Consider the following 18,297-nt stretch of genomic DNA (forward strand, 5'->3'; position numbering starts at 1 on the left):
AGGACCTAGGCCTCAGATCTCAAATCCCTATAGGAAAAAAGCAAGGGTCAGCAGTCAAAAAACAGACAAGGCAAAAATATGATCCAAAGTCAAATTATTATTGCTGCCCAGAAGGACTCTGCCAGACCGTGTGTCAGTAGGAGCAAAATTAATGGTAAATAGGTTAGAACAGTTCCAAAAATTCATTGGGACGCTGTCCGCCAAATATGTTCTGAATAAAATCAGAATTTCAAGGAAAATGCCTGGAATATTATATATTTAGTCCACCCCTGTTTTTACAGTCTGGAGAAAGTGACACCATTCACAATTTTGCAGTCGCCAATATCTGAGAGCAAGTGTGGCGCGTCAGCAACTTTTTGCTGAGGCTACGCATGTATAGCCCAACTGGCCTATGTGAGCGTTCTTGCTCCCAGGAGGAGTCAACGCCCAAGTGGCAGCACTGTAGCGCAGATGTGAGACCCGTGAGCCAGAATTTGACACAGGGAGGGTGGAAGAAGAAACGAGTGCAACATGCATTTTCAGAAAGCCAAAAGTGAAAAAAACAAGCAGGCATGAACTTCAAAACACAGCAAGCGAACGAAGCCTAAGTAATAAACAAGCGGCAACTTGACAAAGAAACAGCGTTCATCGCGCATACCATGAATATATAAAACCAAACCTAAAAACGTACATTAGAGTCAATTAAATACACATATCAGCATATTAAGCACGGTAAGGCAAAACAGAGAGGCAGAGCAGGCCTTGGGTAAGATATTACCCTGGGCATTGGCGGAGATAAATGTATAGCCCTTGCTGATGGTAGTGAATTAAATGAGGCAGCAGGGGGTCCCTTTTGTGTTCAGTGGTCAGTACCTGGATGAGCCCCTGAAGACAAACATCCCCGGACTTCCCTGAGCTCACCTAAATCACGGATAGCTTTGCTGCCTCATGTAGATGGTTTTGTTGATGTGTGTCAGCAGGGGTCAGAGAGTGAAGGGATGGCAAGAAACGGAGCTAAAGGGGTGTTAAAAACATCACCTGCTGTATGATAATGAAGGAGTAAAACCACTCTAAACTAGCAAATCAGACAGAACAGGCAGGGACAAGGACAAGCCTGCAGCAAGATGAGAAGGGAGCTGCTGTTGGTCTAACTGCACACAGCTCCATGCGCCCCTAAACATATTGGTGCCCTGGGCCTGTGTCCACCTCGGCAGTACTAAAGGCCAGCCCTCCAGAGAGGCACTTGCCTTGACTGTGGAGCAGCAAAGAGTCAGTCAAGATGGTGTCTCTCTGTTTTGTACATGAAATCTACATATGATTGGTACATTATTGATTCCTCTTGGGAAATGTTTTTTTTGTTTGTGTTTTACTTTATTATGGCTGGCTGCTGTTTCGAGTAGTAAAGATAGAGAAAGCATGATCAGAATCCTCTGGTCCTGACATAGAATCCTGGCCTTAATAGAACTGAAAATTCTTGACAGGATAGCTAGACTATTTTTATTGAAAATAGGACAAAGAGGAGGTTGTAGAGGCAGTGAGACAGAGCAGGTGTGGAGTGTCTAATAATTTCAGTTGGGAGACGATGGTGGAGCAAGGGATTTGTAGCTCAAAGGCAAAGGTGGAGCTAAGAGTTAAGAAAGGGAAAGTGGGCGGAAGAGGTTAGACTGGCTAGGAGGCAGAGTATATTTGATTGGCACACATGTTTGAAAGAGGTAAGGTGGAGCATCTGAGCTGTGAGGCAGAGACTTTACAGCTGGAGAGTAAAATAAGCAGAGGTGAAGGTTCGACCTGGGAAGTAGAACGAGAGGAGCAGGGGGTACAGAAGGCGGAGCTGCGCTAGAGAAGGCGGCGCTTGGATGTCAAGAGGTGGAATTGATACAGAGAAGGCGGGACTGGGAATGCAGAGGTGGAGCCAGGAAGTACAGGAGGTGGAGCCGAGAGCTCTGAAACTGCCTCGGCTCTGCCTCCGTAGTCTGAGACCTGGAAACGAAAGCAACGGGCGAGTGATTGGCAGTCATCACAGACACACAAGCAGAGGGGCACTGCAGACAGACAGACTGACAGAAGCGCCCGGAGGCCAGCTTCCGGCTTCACCTCCTGGACATGCTTCCCGGACCCTGATCACACGCAGCGTCTGTGGCTTCCCGCTGCAACAGAAGGGTGAGTGCATAGGCCTACAGACCAGGAAGAGGGAGGTGCCTAGTGCCAGGGACACAGGAAGCTGGGGCTGCTGGGTGCAGAGCAGCATGCATAGTGCCACTCACTGAAATGAGGGCTACAGGGCCTGCTTCACTTCCTCGGAAATCGAGAGAGGGTAGAGTCAGTGTGTTATTAGTGCATAGCCATGATCTGTAATTTAAGAGCTAAGTTTTCTTTTAACCTGCCTGTTTTCATGATTCTGTTTTGTCCACGATGTCTCTCATTTGAATCCTCATGCATTCTTCATTTTAATCCGCATGTATCCCTCACCTGAACCCTCATGTATTCCTTGCCTGACCCCTCATGTATCCTGAACCATCAGGTGTGCATCATTTGAACCTTGACATGTCCATGATTTGAACACGTGTCCTTTGCATCAACCCTCAAATATCACCCTTTCAGTACACATATTCCATTCATTTACGCACAGATAGCTGTTGCGTTTCCCCCGTTAGGACCTCAAAGTCTCCTTTATTTGATTCCAGAAGTGTTCATTTTTGCAAACTCTTAAATGTACATGACGTGAACCCGAACCTTTAAATGTCCCTCATTTGCTCACCTAAGTACCCCTCATTTGAGCTAATAAGTACTCGTCTTTTGAGCTCTCAAGCGTCTCATTTCCACATCAGTGTCCTTCGTTTAAACCCTAAGTAGTCCCTTATACGAACTGTTATATGTCCCTTATTTAATAACCGAAATGCCATATATTTAATCCTTGAAATGCCAAATACTTTAATCCTCGTGCCTTTCATCAGTTCTTTATTTGAACCACAAATTGCCATTCTATGAACTCTAAAAATTCATTAATTGGCACTGAAGTTTTCCAGTATCTCGACTCCCCCCCCCCCCCCCTTCTCCGAAAATGTTTGATTTAAACCCTCGTGTCCTTCCCTCATTTGAATTGTCGCGCTCCCCTTACACTAAACCATCCCCTTGCCAAAAGTAGCTAGGCATTTAGTCCCAATTACCTAAAACCCTCGATTTTTTTACTTACCTGCGCGCTCTGACAAAATGCCCCCTTCCGGGGCTTGAAAATTGCCATCATCTGCCACCCCCCCCACCGCTTAAGGCCGAGTGTTTAGGTCAAATTCAGTGAAGCGCGGCCCGTGAAGTGCCGTGCTCCATTGGAGGGCGGGGGGCAGTGCCAGTACCCGCTTCTCTCCGCCGGCGGTGGAGCGAGATGTGGCCCTAGTTCTATGAGAGCTCGGGGATGTGGAGGCTGAGCCGGGAGGGGAGGCCGCAGACTCCGGGGCACTCTGCAGTTTATTTTTTATGACAGTTATTATCTAGGTGGGTGTAAGACACCCGGCCGCCCGACCTCTGGCAGAGACGAGCCTGTCATCGTGGCATTTTGAATGCTTTTATTCACTGAAAATCTTCCAGCGACCTCCAAATCCAACGCGGGTAGGGCATTCGGTCGATCGAGTTTCCCGAGGTCCCGAGCTTCAGCTCCCTGACTGTGTGTTAACGTCCTGCTCCTCTCTGTTATATTAAAAATTGTAAAATGCTCCTTGACAGGATATCAGAACATCTCAGAGCCCCCTATAGTATTTCAGTTAATCCATACTCCTTACAGCCTCATTATAGTTCTACCCAAATATAATGCAAGTTTGTAGTATATGTGTGTGTATGTATATATATATATATATATATATATATATATATATATATATATAGGTTATTTTGAAATTGGAATGATTTGGGGCAATAGGTTGAAAGTGATGGAGATGAGGATCATAGCTGCCCCTGGGCTTGTTTTCCTTGTATAAAAAGCTCTCATTGGAGTGTATGAGCGTAATTACAGCCCCCCACGCCATGCTGTGTGAGGGCTCGCCTTATGATGTCTGAGTTCTGCATCATCATATTGGAGGGCACCTTGTTACATCCGTCCACACATCATGATATGTGAGCCCCCCACCCTCGTCCTGATACCTCAGGGGCCCTCTCCTGAGTATATCTGGGTTCATCTATCGGTATATCTGAACGCTTCCCGTCACACTGTTTGATGACGTGATATGTGAGGACCCCTTTATTGTGATATCTGATAACTCTCTGTCATGGTTTTGGAGGTCTCCCTGTCATTATATCTGAAACCCCCATCATGATATCTGAACCACAATCTGATCTTGATATCTGAGGGTCCCACACCTCCTGGTATGTGTTCCATTTGTTATATGTATCACACATAAACCCATTATCATGATATAAAGACTCTAATGTTTTCTGTGCACAGTAATATCTGTAACCTGAACCACACACTGGACCTCGCATGTAAGGTCTCCCATGTCTGGATATCTGCTCCCTCTTTGTGATATCAGGCTATCCAGCAATGATCCTGTGGTTACCAATTGTCTTGATATTTGAGTTCCGCCACCTAGTGTTCTCTTTTATGGTCTTATTGGTGGGTCGTTTTGAGAAGATTATTTCAGGGTTTGTTTGAGAAGTATTTTAGACCCGTACAAGGGGATTTTGGTGTAATGGGGTGGATACCATCAATTCAACCTCATTTGCCCAGTGTCTCCTCTTTTTACACATATATTTGCACTCCTGACAAACACAACGACCCAATAGGTTTCAGCGCAGTCACCCTTATTTTTTAAGCCATTTCATTCTCCAAAATTGGTTCATTCACCATTCACTTTAATTGGCTCACCCTCTTATACAGCTGGCTTAACCATCATTGGTGAGTGGTACGAAGTTTTTTTGTGATCTATTGGGTTTGTTTAGGGTCTGTATAAGGGGTATTTTGGGAATTTGGTGCGCATTTTCAGGGCTGAAATATCAAGTGGCACCTTATGGTCTCGTTTTGGGTTCCTTATGGTGGATTTTTGGGGTCTGTGTCAGGTGCTTATTGGTCATGTGCAACTCATTTTGTGATATGTATGAAGTGACATTTTTGGTTGCCTAATAAGGGGCGTTTTGGGATCTTTATAAGGGATTAGCGTGGAGTGTTATAAGGGATTTATTTTGGGCTTTGTATAATGGATGCACTTTGGTGTCTGCAATTGGGGTTCTTTGGCTCTCTACAAAGTCGTTTTGAGTCAAGATAAGATAGTATAAATTTGTAGTTCTGCAAAGTGGTATTTTGAGTTTTTACTGTGGTATCTAAGACGGACATTTTGGAGTCTTCTGAGAGGCTACTGTTGTCCATGGGGCATTTTGTGGTGTTAACCAGAAGGCACCAATTGAACTGTATCGGCTGACTTCTGCTTTCAATAAGGATAAGATATTTTTCATGTGTAGTGTCGCACCAGTGATTCAATTGGTTGCGGGTGCTACCAAGTTGCTCATTTCAAGCGAGGGGTCGACGTGCTAGACCCCTTCATATTAATGATTATTAGTGTTGTCCCCACACCACGTGGGGAATGAAATATAAATAAAATACAGGAAGCTGGCAGGTGTGGTCAGGAGGTGAACGTGGCGCAGTGAATAACCAGCCTGACCAACTGTGTAAAGCATTGTTACATACGTGTGCCTGTGTGAATATTTATAGTACTCTCCAGCCCGCTGTCGCCGCAGACCTTTCGACACAACATTTTGAGGACAAGGGTGTGTTTGGATCCACCGCGCTCTGGACCATGAAGTCGAGGAGTAGCGTCATGACTGAGGTGCACCGACCCGCTCACTGCGGCCAGACAGAATCCTGGCACCATGTCTCAACCTGCCGCCCTGCACCTCGCTGCCTCCTCATCCGTCAGAAAACCCAAAATGACAGCAACTCTGTGGTGGAAACCAAAGGCCAGACACGGTGCCGCTCCTGGCCTGAGGAGAGCATACGCACTCCCAGGCGGTAAGACATCCTTCCTGGCACAGCATGTGGCCACACTCTCCACCTTGCAAGCCTGTTACTGCTAGCCCTGCCCCTGGATTGTTACACAGTATGGTGACACAAGCCTTTGACCACAAGAAAAGACACATTGTGGGAGCTACGAAAGAAGAGAGGATACAGACACACACAATAAGAAAATAGGGGCAGCCTCCAGTACATGGAAAAAAAGTATATGAACCAAAGGAAAAAGGAACAGTAAGCAGCAAAGCAGCAAGAGACACTCCCGTTACACTGGCAGCAGCATCTCTCATGAAGCCTGGGTGTCGCCTAGCACAAAAATACAACACTAGCAAAACCTATATCGCCTCCCAGAGCACCCCTGCATGACCGCCAAAGTACAAAGCACAGTGAAAAGTCAATGAATATGGCCACCATTCCGTCCATAGACAGTTTTGTCTTAGAAAGGGCCCGTCAGCCCAATCTCCCGGATGCAAAGGACTGGATGGAGCAAGTATTGCTGTTTTTCAAAGCCACCAAAATAGAAAATGCCCTGAAGCGAGAAATGATTCTTCACCTAGGTGGCAAGGACATACATAGGCTTTCCAAAATGTTTACAGAAGCCACCCGCAGACGCACCAACACTGATCGCCGCTCTCAATGTGCATTTCGAGCCCATGGCATACAAAAATGCTCATAGTTTGCGTATTTCGACAAGCCAGGCAGCTAGCGGATGAATCCATTGACATATTTCACATGAGACTGAAAGAACTGCAGGTTCGCCGACGACAATGAGGAAATCGTAGGACAGATCATACAAGTGTGCGTGTCAATCAAACTACGCGAAAGGATCCTAGAGTCAGGGAGACACCTAACAGATATTCTGCTGATAGGGCAAACCAAATAGTTATCAAAGGCTAGGGCATCCCATATGGAAGCAAAGGCAGATCAAAGAGGAACCGGTCAACGCCATCACACCATTGACCACCAGACCCAACACCAAATGGAACAGACTGCTGCCCCGAACGTATGGATACTATGGAGGACCTGCATACCGCCCGCTGAATGCCCAGGAAGAGGGAAACAATGTGTCAGATGTGGGCAGATCAAACACTTACTGAAAGTGTACCGATCAAGCAAACCAGAGGCCACCCACAAAACTAAATGCTGCTATCAGCATGCCAGATGACAACAGCAAAATGGACGATGATGACGAACACACAGTTCACTCTATCTTTGCTATTGAAGCTGGCACCCAAAGTCCCCAGAGACCTCCACAGTGCCAGATAAGAATATTGGAACACCCCACCCTCGTGGTGGTAGACACAGGAGCATCAATGATCATCATGTCCTCAGACACCTACAATTACATGATCCTGCCTGCCAAGGTGAAAGTATTTTCATATGGTCAAAATCGCCCGCTCAACCTCCAAGGCCGATTCAAATCACTGATAATGTATGGATCACAGTCCGCAGAAGCACAAGTATAAGAGGATGGCCATGGAATGCTACTGGGATGCAACACAGCACAGATACTGGGCATAATGATGTTCACATTAAAAGATCACAAAGGATCGGTGACCAACATACTCAACGAGTTCCCATAGGTATTCCGTGCATCAGCTGCTTGTGTGACAAAGAGATTAAGCTGCACATTGATGCTTCTGTACAGCCAGTAGCCCTCCGTCACTGATGTGTTGCATTTCATCTGAGGCCACAGGGACTAGACAAGCTTGAGAAAGGTGGACTCATCGAAAAAGTAACTAGGCCCTCACCTTGGGTATCTTCGATCTTTGTGGCCCCTAAACCCAAGCAACCAGGGGAGGTACGCATATGCGTGGACATGTGACTTCCAAATGCCGCAATAAAAAGGGAGCAACACCTAACCCTCACAATTGATGACCTGATCAGCGAGTTAAGTGAGACCAGCTGGTTCTCCAAGCTAGACCTGCGGACTGGATATCACCAATTGGTTCTTGCAGAGGAGTCATGCTTCATCTCAACCTTCTCCAGGCACGTAGGCCTCTGTCGCTACAAGAGGCTGAACCTCAGAATATCAAGCACCGCAGAGGTGTTCTAGAATGTCATCCAGGAATTGCTGGCAGGGCTCCCTGGCGTCGTCAACATCAGCAACAACATTCTGGTACATGCCAAAGAAATACCGGAACACAACACAAGACTAAGGGGCGTATTCTAACGAATCCAAGACTTTGGCCTGATGCTTCTCCACAGTAAGTGTGAGTTTCTAAAGCAAAACCTCCGAAGGTGTAGCTCCCGCCCAGAGAAGGTACGAGACATCAAAGATGCCCCAGCGCTTATAACCATATCGGAGGTCCTCAGTTTCTGTCGGATGGTGAACTACTGCAGATGGTTCATCAAAGATCTCTTAACACTCACTCAACCAATCAGAGACCTCATCAAAGCGGCAGCACCTTGGTCATGGGGCCCAGCTCAAGATGCAGCACTCCTCGCCACGAAAGATGCTCTCTCGGCGGATACCATACTCGGATACTTCGATCGTTGCAAAGAGGACGTGAGGTATGTCGCTGACCGATCTCAACCACTCCCAATGCCCACAGAAGATATTAGACAAGGAACCATCCAAGAGAAGTGCCTCCAGAAAGCTCTAGGTGCCCTGTCAACCAACCAATGGCACGCTGTTAAGAAACAGCCACAGAAGCTAGACGAATAATGGAAAGCCTGTATGATGTCAGGCAAGAACTGCCGATCTAGGAGGGACCCTATCGAGAAGACACCGGCTTGTCCTCTTTTCTGCCGTTTCTGACCGCGTAGTTAAGTTAGCTCACAACAGACGCCACAAAATGCTGAAAATGAATAATCCACTGAGGACCAAAATCTGGTTCCCTTAGGTAGACAAGAAAGTCAACGCACTTGTTTGATCTTGTGAGTGGTGCCAAGCCTCTGGGGATTTCAGCCGACCCGCAACCATAGAGACCGAACCAGCCTAGAATTTGAGAGTATCCCCAATGCGAGACACACCATGGTAGTGATAAACTACTATTCAAAATATCCTGAGGTGGAGGTCATACCGTCACTAAATGCGAGCGAAGTAATCCCCAAGATAGAAAAGATTCTGGCCACCCATGGCCTGATAGAACTGCAAATAGATAACGGACTCCTGTTCCAAAGCCATGAGCTATCATCCTATCTCAAAACGACAGGCATACGCTATTGCAAGATCACCCCCTATTGGCCTCAGGCTAACGGTGAGGTCGAAAGGTTTATGCGAACATTGAACATAGTCATCTGCATAGCATCAGCTGGCCATCAAGCTTCAGAGTTTGCCATCTATTCATTCTTGGGAAACTACAGTGAGACCCCGCACTCGACCATGGGGTGAACGACTACCCAGAAGAGGCCCACGATGGACATACGTGTGCCAGTGTGATTATTTATAGTACTCTCCAGCCCCTCTGTCGCCACAGCCCTGTCGACACAACAGTCTAGCTCAATTTTGTTACAAATTTATTGGTATCTTGTTAGAATGCTTTCAGATAATTGTGCAATAAATATTTCAGTTCAGTACAGTACAAGGCACCAGATACGGTTTTGAGATGAAAGTATTTTACTCTCTATTTTTAGAAACTTGGAGTAGAAAGATTTTCTAAAGCCCCAGTCACAGTGCAGCCTGCAATCCAATATTGGCTGCAAACTCCCATTTCACTCTAAAGGGGATTACAGTGTAGATGGAAATCAGGAGTGTTTTTTTTTTGCTTTAGTTTGGGGCATCAAATTGCACCTTTTGGAATGGACAATCCATCCGTGCAGTATTCCCCAGTCAGAGGTGTGAAACTCGGAAAAGTGTGCAAAATGTGCGCCTACTAATTTGTGCACCACATACTAATTCAAATTAGCAGGTTCACAGTTTGAATAAATATTTGGCGGATCCGTCGTGATTATGCCCCAAGTGCGTAAAAGCGAATAATGTTACAAACCGCAAATTACCCGTTTTTCTCCATTGTATCTGAAAAATTCTGTACACAAAATGCGATACATTTTTCACGTTAAAACCTATTTACTGGTAGAGGAGCAACAACAGTGGACTCCCTTCTTGTGGCTGTTGATGTCACTGATCTTCACAATCAATGCAGGTGGAAGATTGTGTGGCAATCTGTCTATCGCTTAAGCCTTATTTTTCATTTTCAAAATATTTTCTTGATTCTAGTTAGTAAAACAGGCCAGCACATTTCTTATCTTTTGGGTTGTTTAATAAGAACAAGCATTGTCAAAGTCAGTAGGTCTGGCCTTGCCAAGCTGCCCCTTTCTCTGATGTCTCCCACCTCTTTGGAAATCAGCTTCCCCCTTAATACTGTCCTAAAGTTCTTGCATAATGTCTCAGTACTTTCAACTGAACCCTTATTGTTGGACTAATATGTTTCTATTACTGTGGTTCTCCAGTCTCCTAGCTGTTTCTTTTTATTTTAAAGTAGTGTCACTACTAGTAAGGAATGATTTGATATCCCCCATTCTAGGTGTTTTACATTTATGAAGCTGTTGATTTGTTAATGAGTGAAAAAATAATTGTTGAATAATAATTCAGGGATCCTGAGTTATAGGGGAATCATTGTTTAGTATGGTGCACTGTCCTCCATATGTCACATACTCATGTCATTAGTGAATTTGCCTGTTACATTTTGTGTGAGATCTGTCTTATTCTAAGCACTAAATCTCCCTTTTGTTTGGCCCATAACAAGATGAAAGTGTCCTCTCAGTAATGTTGGTGCTTGTAGTAAGTCCACTAACAAGTTTGCTTAACGTTGTATCCTGTTGTTCTCTAATCCTGGTGGCAGATGTACATTTATCAGGAGTGTCTGCTGCCCTCTCAGTACCACTGTATACCTTTTTGCTGTGTTTGTTGATTTCGGTATTAATGTTTTTTTTTTTTTTCTTTTTTAACTAGGACCACCCCTCCTACAGACCCAGTGGGGTTCATTGACTAGTTCAAGATTTTGTATTTCCCTCTGCCTACAAACTGTCACTGGTTACCCTTTAAGTGTGTTCATTGGAGCAATATTGTGTTGGCTTTTTGATTGGATAATGTCTTACTTGGCCCCTCTTAGTTCTGTTGCCTAGCCCCTTGGCATTCCACATCTTGGTCTCAGTCATAGTGTTTGGCTGTGCCTGGTTTGCTGAATTAACGCTGTTGGATACTTTGCATTATGGAATCTATCTATTTGTTACAGCAAATCACATTTGATCTTGTCTTGAACCAACAAGATAATATTAGCCAACCCTCCTCATATTTACGCAGTGGACTTACTTACTACTCTGTTCATTATGTTCAACCCTATTTTCTAATATGCTGGAGGACGATCTCAATTGGTTAAGAGTAGCTTAGACTTCTGTTAGAGTATCTTTCAGCACTGAGATGTGGGTTTCAGCTGCTGTCATTCTTTCAACAGCCTTGTCATAAGGACCCTCACATCTCTACCAGACTGCTGGATTAGGGGCGGCAGCACTTCTGCTTGTAGGTGACTGAGTCACTCCTACACCAGGTGGTAGCTGTCAACCAATCCTTCCGGCTCTCTAGCAGCACCTCACCAAAACCCAAATAGTAAAGGTGATTTCTGGCAACCTAGCACATGGACTCTGGAAGATGCTCTCAGGTAAAATTGCTGTGCAACAAGTCTTACCCTTTTCTCTCGTTAGCAGTAAGTCTCTTGTATACACACACAGGCGAGAAAGAAGATGAAGGATAGTTTTCAATACATTTATTGAAAAGACTGTGATAAAATGCTGAGCTGCAATGATTAGGATAATGACAAGTAATAAAATCAGGACTGTGAAAATAAGCAATGTAAATATGAACTGCCCCAACATTGCAATAAACATGAATATGCAAATTCCTCCCTAAAGCGTATTTGCTACCCTAACGAGAACAAGGCGTGATAAACCTAATCTGCCCATGCCGTGTCCATGAGTCGCAATCTAACTCCCGTTATGTTAGGACAAGGTCGGCCTCCAGTCTCCAAATCAGGGTTCGTAGAGACACAAAGGCTGAGGTCTGCTCCAAAGTGACGTGCAGAATAGATGGAATATCGTGGGTGGAACCCCCTCTAATGGCCTTTGTCTTACAAGGTGTTTTATAAGGCATGTTATTGTTTGTGTAGACATCCTGACGTGGGTATGTACCTAAACGCTAGATTGTATGCGCAAACCTGTATTGGCAATATCACAACAAATGCCTGCCGTTCACATTCTGTTCATTGTCAATATAAAGCAAAAGAACATGATGACACTCTAATATGTACATTACAGATAATTATGCTTTCACGAAATGGCAACTGTCTGTCAGTTGAACCCAGTTCTCTTTTTGGATCTGTGAGGCTGTACAAACGGGCTAATCGGGGGCAATGCTTCAATTTGCAGGGGTTATCCTCATTAGATAACGTTGCAGAGTTCTCAGACTTGTGCTACTAGAATGATTTTAGCAGTTGGGGAGAAAAAAATGAATAACATACTATTACCTCATTCCTTCACACTTAATTTACTGTTTGTGCTCCTGTGTGGGATCCTGCTTTGTCATGATTTTGGACCTTGTCTCTCATAAGGTGCGTGGGATGAGGAATGCAGTGATCTGACTCCACCTCCTGCCCCTACTTCCGGCCTCCGTATTTTTTATCCGCTAAGTAAGGGGCAGGAGGAGCCCTTGCTGGTCACCAGTGCACTGTCCAGCTCTTACCTCACTCTCGCTAGCCCAGGTCCTATCTGTTCATGGTCTCAGGCAAAGCTGCTTTGCCCTCTGTCTTTTGTTGTCCATGGTTAGGTGATGGACCCCATCAGTGCCCTGCTTTTTAACAGGGTCAGCCTTGAGTCATCCTACAGGGATGGGTCAATCCACAAGGAACCTGCGGTCCACTACGGTTACTGGTCCATTAGCTCCCGGAACTCTTTCCCTGCCATGCGGTCTCAATGAACCGCTCTCAGCTCCTTGGAATAAGGCAGATTGGGGAAAATCGTTTTTTTTTTTTTTTTTTTTTAAAGGATGTCTGTTTCTGCTCAGTAGGACGCCTGGATCTATTTCTTCTTCCGCTGCGCTTGATCTGAGCAGGATGTTGCAAAACTGTAGCGTTTATCTCAGAAGCTTCACAGTTTCTCTGCCACCATCTAGGCCACCCCAGCCATGCCTGTTTGTTTGATTTAGATTTGATGTAATTTTTGGTAGACCCAGCACTCATAATGTGAATTTCCTATTTTCTGTTTGGCATTTTATTTGTGCCTGCAATAAGAGCCTTGGAATCCAACTCATTACTCACTGTGCACAAAATTAAGAGAAAGCCTCCGGCTCCGGTATCTTGAGTTGCTTAACGCCGTGCGCTCTTTCAGGTAGCCAGGACCAATCTACCCTAGATTAGGAACACATCTCATTGTTCATCTCCTACTTGGTTAATTTATTGAGGTATTAAAAGTAGTGTCACTTACGACATTGATTACATTTTTTCTCTTTAGTCTAGCTGGTGGAATGATTATACAAAAACTATAGGAATTGGGATAGAATTTCTGCTAGATTGTGCAATGTACCAACAGTATAGTTCAAAATGCTGTGCTGAAAGGACAGTTAATAATTTATTTCACTGTAGTTGTGCCCTGTCTGAGGGCCATTATTAAATGTCAAAGGCAGCCTAGGTGGACAATGTACCTCACTTAGCTGCAGATTCAGCAACCCAATCAACAGAAACAACAATATAAGATCTGGGTGCCTTCCCATTACTGTCCGTTGCAGTGCAAGTTAGGTGGTGAATCTTCTTTATTTTGCCCATTGAGTTGCCAGAGTTTATTTTGCACGCCCCTCCCCCACTTTCAAGGCAGATACTCATGCGCATACTGTCAGCCCTATTTTGGTGCTCTAAGCTGGTGGCGTGAAACCCAGGCGGGATGAAAGCAACTTCACTAGGCAGAGAATATTGTCTTAATGGTGGCAAAGATTTCTGTCCATAAGAGTTGCATATGAGGGAAATTCCACCAGATGAGTCGAAAGTTGTGGTACAGCGAATCCCCTCCAACTGAGCTCACAAGAGGTTGGATAGATTTTATGTAGTTTGTTTTGGCTGGGTATAACTACTAGAGTCGCAACCCACTTATGCCTGTAAGGGCAACACAACGAAGGGCGATATCTTGTAGGAGTTTAGACATGGCTGATGTTACACCTCTAGACCCGCTGGTGTTTTAACAAATTTTTGGAAGGAGGTTAATTGCCAAGAAATTGCCACCTTAATATCTGGGTTCAATAACCAATGTCTCAGCTTGGGAAATCAACTTCATCAACTCTAAAAATAGGTTTTGGGCATGGAAGGAGTGGATCTCTTCATAATGCAATTTTCTTACTTTTGTACCCAACCTACAAAAAGAATGCAAATCAGGAATAACTGTGTGGAAATATCAGCGAGGCATGCAATTGATGTTAAAGAGGCTTGTTTACAGCTAGGAACAATTACTATTTTATTCTCTCCTTTTCCTGTTGGAAATACACATTTTTCAAAGGTTTTTAGTTGCAAAATGTAAGACAAGATGGCAGAACAGAATGCAGTGCAAGGCAATAACTGCAGGAGGTGCAGGCGAGCTAGAGATAAAATGAAAATTAGCTTATATGCAATTAAAATTTGGGCTCATTCAACATTTTATAGAAGTCAATCATATATAGATACATTATGAGATTTTCATAATCAAAACTTATTGGATTTAAAATTGTCGACGTTTCGACCTCATATGACAATCCTTGGACTGGGTCATACTGTGGACAAAGAGCAGTGCTGCTTTAATCATTATCAAAAGGCTGCAAACAACAAGCCAAGTCTCCCTTGATGGATAAGTGACATTATTGATTTCATTCTTCTGATGGACCTTTATATTGTACTTATTGCTAAAGTTCATTATCACATAGGGCTAACCAATCCTGAATCTGTTTAATCATGTTACTAGGTTTTGAAGATCAGTTTAACTTGTGTAAAGATACAGTACTTCCTTTTACCGATTCCATGGGTAATCTCATATGAAAAACATAGATGTAAGTCTTCAGTGATTTTTAATAAATTGTCCCAAACAACCCTGTGAATAAAAGCACAAGAAACATATGATTTCTACATTACAAGTTATTGCTGAAACATATAAGGAGTCCATTACAAGTCTGAAGGAAGCCATATGCTCTTTATAGGTGCACCAAGACTTCTTCATCTCAATTCATGCCCAAAGTAAACAATGAAATAGCATCAATAATATAATGGGATTCCATTTGACTTAGACATTTGAGTCTATCAGCTCCTCCACACAATGCCCAAATATCTCATTTGTGTCCAGTCACTATCATGTTTATCTTCAAAGTGCTTAGGCATACTATAATTAAGGTCTTTGTTGGTGATTGCCTGTCAGAACAGTTTTTTTTTTTTTATTATTTTTTTTTTTTAAACTGCAAAGATCGTACTGCATATTTAATATTGTTTACAGTCATGTGATTGCATTTATAACAAAATCCAATTTACACGTTGTGTTTCCTGGTTTTGTGTCTTGGGCAGTTTTCCTGTCATTGGAAATATGTTATATTTGTACTATGTTCAGAGACTATGCAATGCCCTCAGATTCAAAAGAAAAAAAAATGTTTGAGCGTCCGTGGGGAGAATGTTGCGACACTGTCCAAAATGACTGTGGATCAGCGTCTTTTAGAGATGGATTCTACCTGTAAGTTATGATAGGTTTGGTTCTTATTGCTTTCCAATAGTAAATATATTTTATAACTTCTGAAAATGTTAGTGTCTGGAAAGAGTTTTACAAACTGAGTTGCCTTGTGTGTTGTAGGTAGTAATGACCTAAGTAAATACATAGTGTATAATTTAGTGTGTCATCCTAATGGCAAGATTATGCAGAGACTGGATCCGGTGCACACTGTGTCATTGGAACCAAGCTATCCCTGGCTGATGAGCCCTAACTAGGGTGAATGCTGTTCTGGGCTGCTTGTATTCTGGTTTATGGAGAACTAGACCTGGCAGTTGGGGTTAGATTGTTCCCATTGGAGGTTGGTCAAGACTGATTAGCAGATGGCTGGTTTTAAACTGAGGTGGTATGATATGCAAATAACAATGGACTGGGATGCATCCCTGAGTAAGTAACAGTGGCTGACCGTGATTCAAGCATTCCGTCAATGTCTTTTTTTTGTATACTATAGTAAGTATAGTATAGTAATTCTAGGCCGTAGTGGAAGATGTCTGAGGTATGGGTTTTGTTGTACATGAAATTCTTCCTCATCTATTTGTCAGTTCCTAGGAATGCCTGTCTGAATATTTTATTATTATTCTATATCCTTGTTCCTCAAATCTATCAGTCATGGCATCTCGGGTTGCGGTGTAAGTTGAATTAGAGCTGCAATTTAATTTAGTTCTGAAATATTCGCTGTAAACCATGCATCAGCAAAAATATAGAGTTACCTGTTTTCTGTTTGTTTCCTATATAAGGTATACAGATTGATTTTGAGCTTCAAGTCCCAAAAATTGACAGTGGTACTACTAATGGTGATCGTTAACTTCCGATTGAGTTCATTCTTATTAATTTTTTATGAATTTGTTTCATTTTAGACCCTCTCCAAATGAGAAAAAAGATGTAAGTGTACCTTAGCCAAGGTACCAAGTTATTGGTATGTTCTTCTATGTCTTGCACCCATACCCACCCCTCCTCCTACCAACCCATAAACAGATTAGCATAGCTAGAGGCAAAGCAAGTACCCATAACTGTTCCCCAGGTTTATTTATAGTACTGATTTTCAAACAGAAAGATGTTTTCATGTAGGCATAACATAATCATTACCAAAAGAGTGTAGATGTGCTCTCTAAAATGTTTACAGAAACATATGCCTTTGCAGTGTCTGATGCTCGTATGAAAGGCATTCACCTCCATGGAGGATAAAATAGAATTTTCCTCCCAAATTTTTTTTTATGTTTTGGATATAAAGTCTTAGGTGTCCCTCACATGTGACTGAAGACTTGGAACATAAGGGAATAAAAAGTGGTTGTAGAAAGCTGGCTCTTTATATAGTATATCACGATGGTTCCCAACCTGTGGTCCGGGGACCCTTGGGGGTCCGCGAACCCACCTCAGGGGGTCTGCGACTGCTTAGAAAGTAAAATAATAGCAGATTAGGTCCACAGCTTTTAGTAATGACTCAGTGGGGGGGGTCCCTGGATTCCAATAATGATTCAGTGGGGGTCCCCGGCTTCCGGTAATGATAAAGTGGGGGTCCACAGAAGTGAAAATGTTGGGAACCACTGGGTATATCAAAATGAAAGATACTGTGCAAAGAGTCCAGGGGTTCCGTTACCTGTGGACAGGGGCTTGCTCTAGCAATCCCAAGGTGCTCACAACTCAACGAGATCCATACCAATTTATAAAAATAGCAAGTATGTTTTCATATATTTAGGCACCAGAATCCATACTATCAGGTAAGTAAGTTTTGCAAGAAATGCTTTCGGGTTTTATAAGTCGACAGTGCAATGTTAAGAGACAGCTATGTTATGCAATGGAGGAAAAACAAATACAGCATGCAGGTATAGTACAGCCACGTACGGGACCAGTGTCCTGGACTTAAGGTATGTATGGGGCAAGGTTCAAGGCAGCACCAACAGGTCATCTCTGGTGGCACTGATGCAGAGGTGGTTTTCAGCGTCAGGTGCTCAGTGTTATCCTATGGGGGAAAAACATGTATTGCATTAGTGTACTTAACAGCAACTTATGGGACCAATCTCCTGGACTTAAAGTAAGTATGGGGCAAGGTCCAAGGCAGCACCAAAATGCCACACCGGGAGGCACTTGGTCGACCAGGTGCAGAGGTGCATTGCAGCGTCGGGTGCCCAATGTTAGTCAATGCGGATTACTCTGGTTAAAAAAGAGGCTGCAGGTTTGGACTGGGAGGCCAGTCGGGCTGAAACAGCAAGTGGGCTCAGCTCTTCTCGATCAATACTCGGGGATGTGGGGACACCTTAGGTCCTCTTCTCCATGGGCCAGGGACGATGGGTGCAGAGGTGTCTTGAGGCATCGGATTTTCATCACCGGGAGCACTCGTGGTCGAGGGGGCTTGTAAACAGAGGCTGCTGGCAGCATTGGTGAGCCCACAGTGGGCAAGTCCGGGGGAGCTTTGACTCCGAAGGGCCGGGGGGGGGGGGGTGGGTGCTGGCTCACTTCAGCTTGGGCTAGGTGGCATGGGTGCAGTGGTGCTTTCTGGTGTCAGATTTTGGCAGTTCGGAGTCCTCGCTGGCCTTTTGGGGTGCCTGCAGGATGCAAGGGAAGCAACTCTGCTGTTCCACAGGAGTTTGTGGGTCTTTGTTGAAGGCAGGCAGTCCTCCCAGGCTTTT

General features: G+C 44.1%; 1 protein-coding gene across 2 annotated transcripts in view; it reads left to right on the forward strand.

Annotated features, from left to right (window-relative positions):
- The first annotated feature begins 1,890 nt into the window (after positions 1-1,890).
- ZC3H7B (zinc finger CCCH-type containing 7B) overlaps positions 1,891-18,297 on the forward strand; it is a 195,973-nt gene continuing 179,566 nt past the window's right edge. Inside the window, exon 1 of one of the 2 annotated variants that reach the window (XM_069231242.1) lies at positions 1,891-2,139. The gene's annotated coding sequence lies outside the window, so the exon portion shown is untranslated. Of the gene's footprint in view, positions 2,140-2,194; positions 2,294-18,297 lie in introns of those variants that run through there. The other variant, XM_069231243.1, reaches the window with a different exon arrangement.

The sequence above is a fragment of the Pleurodeles waltl genome, chromosome 4_2 (genome assembly GCF_031143425.1).
Source record: "Pleurodeles waltl isolate 20211129_DDA chromosome 4_2, aPleWal1.hap1.20221129, whole genome shotgun sequence".
NCBI classification, from domain to species: domain Eukaryota; kingdom Metazoa; phylum Chordata; class Amphibia; order Caudata; family Salamandridae; genus Pleurodeles; species Pleurodeles waltl.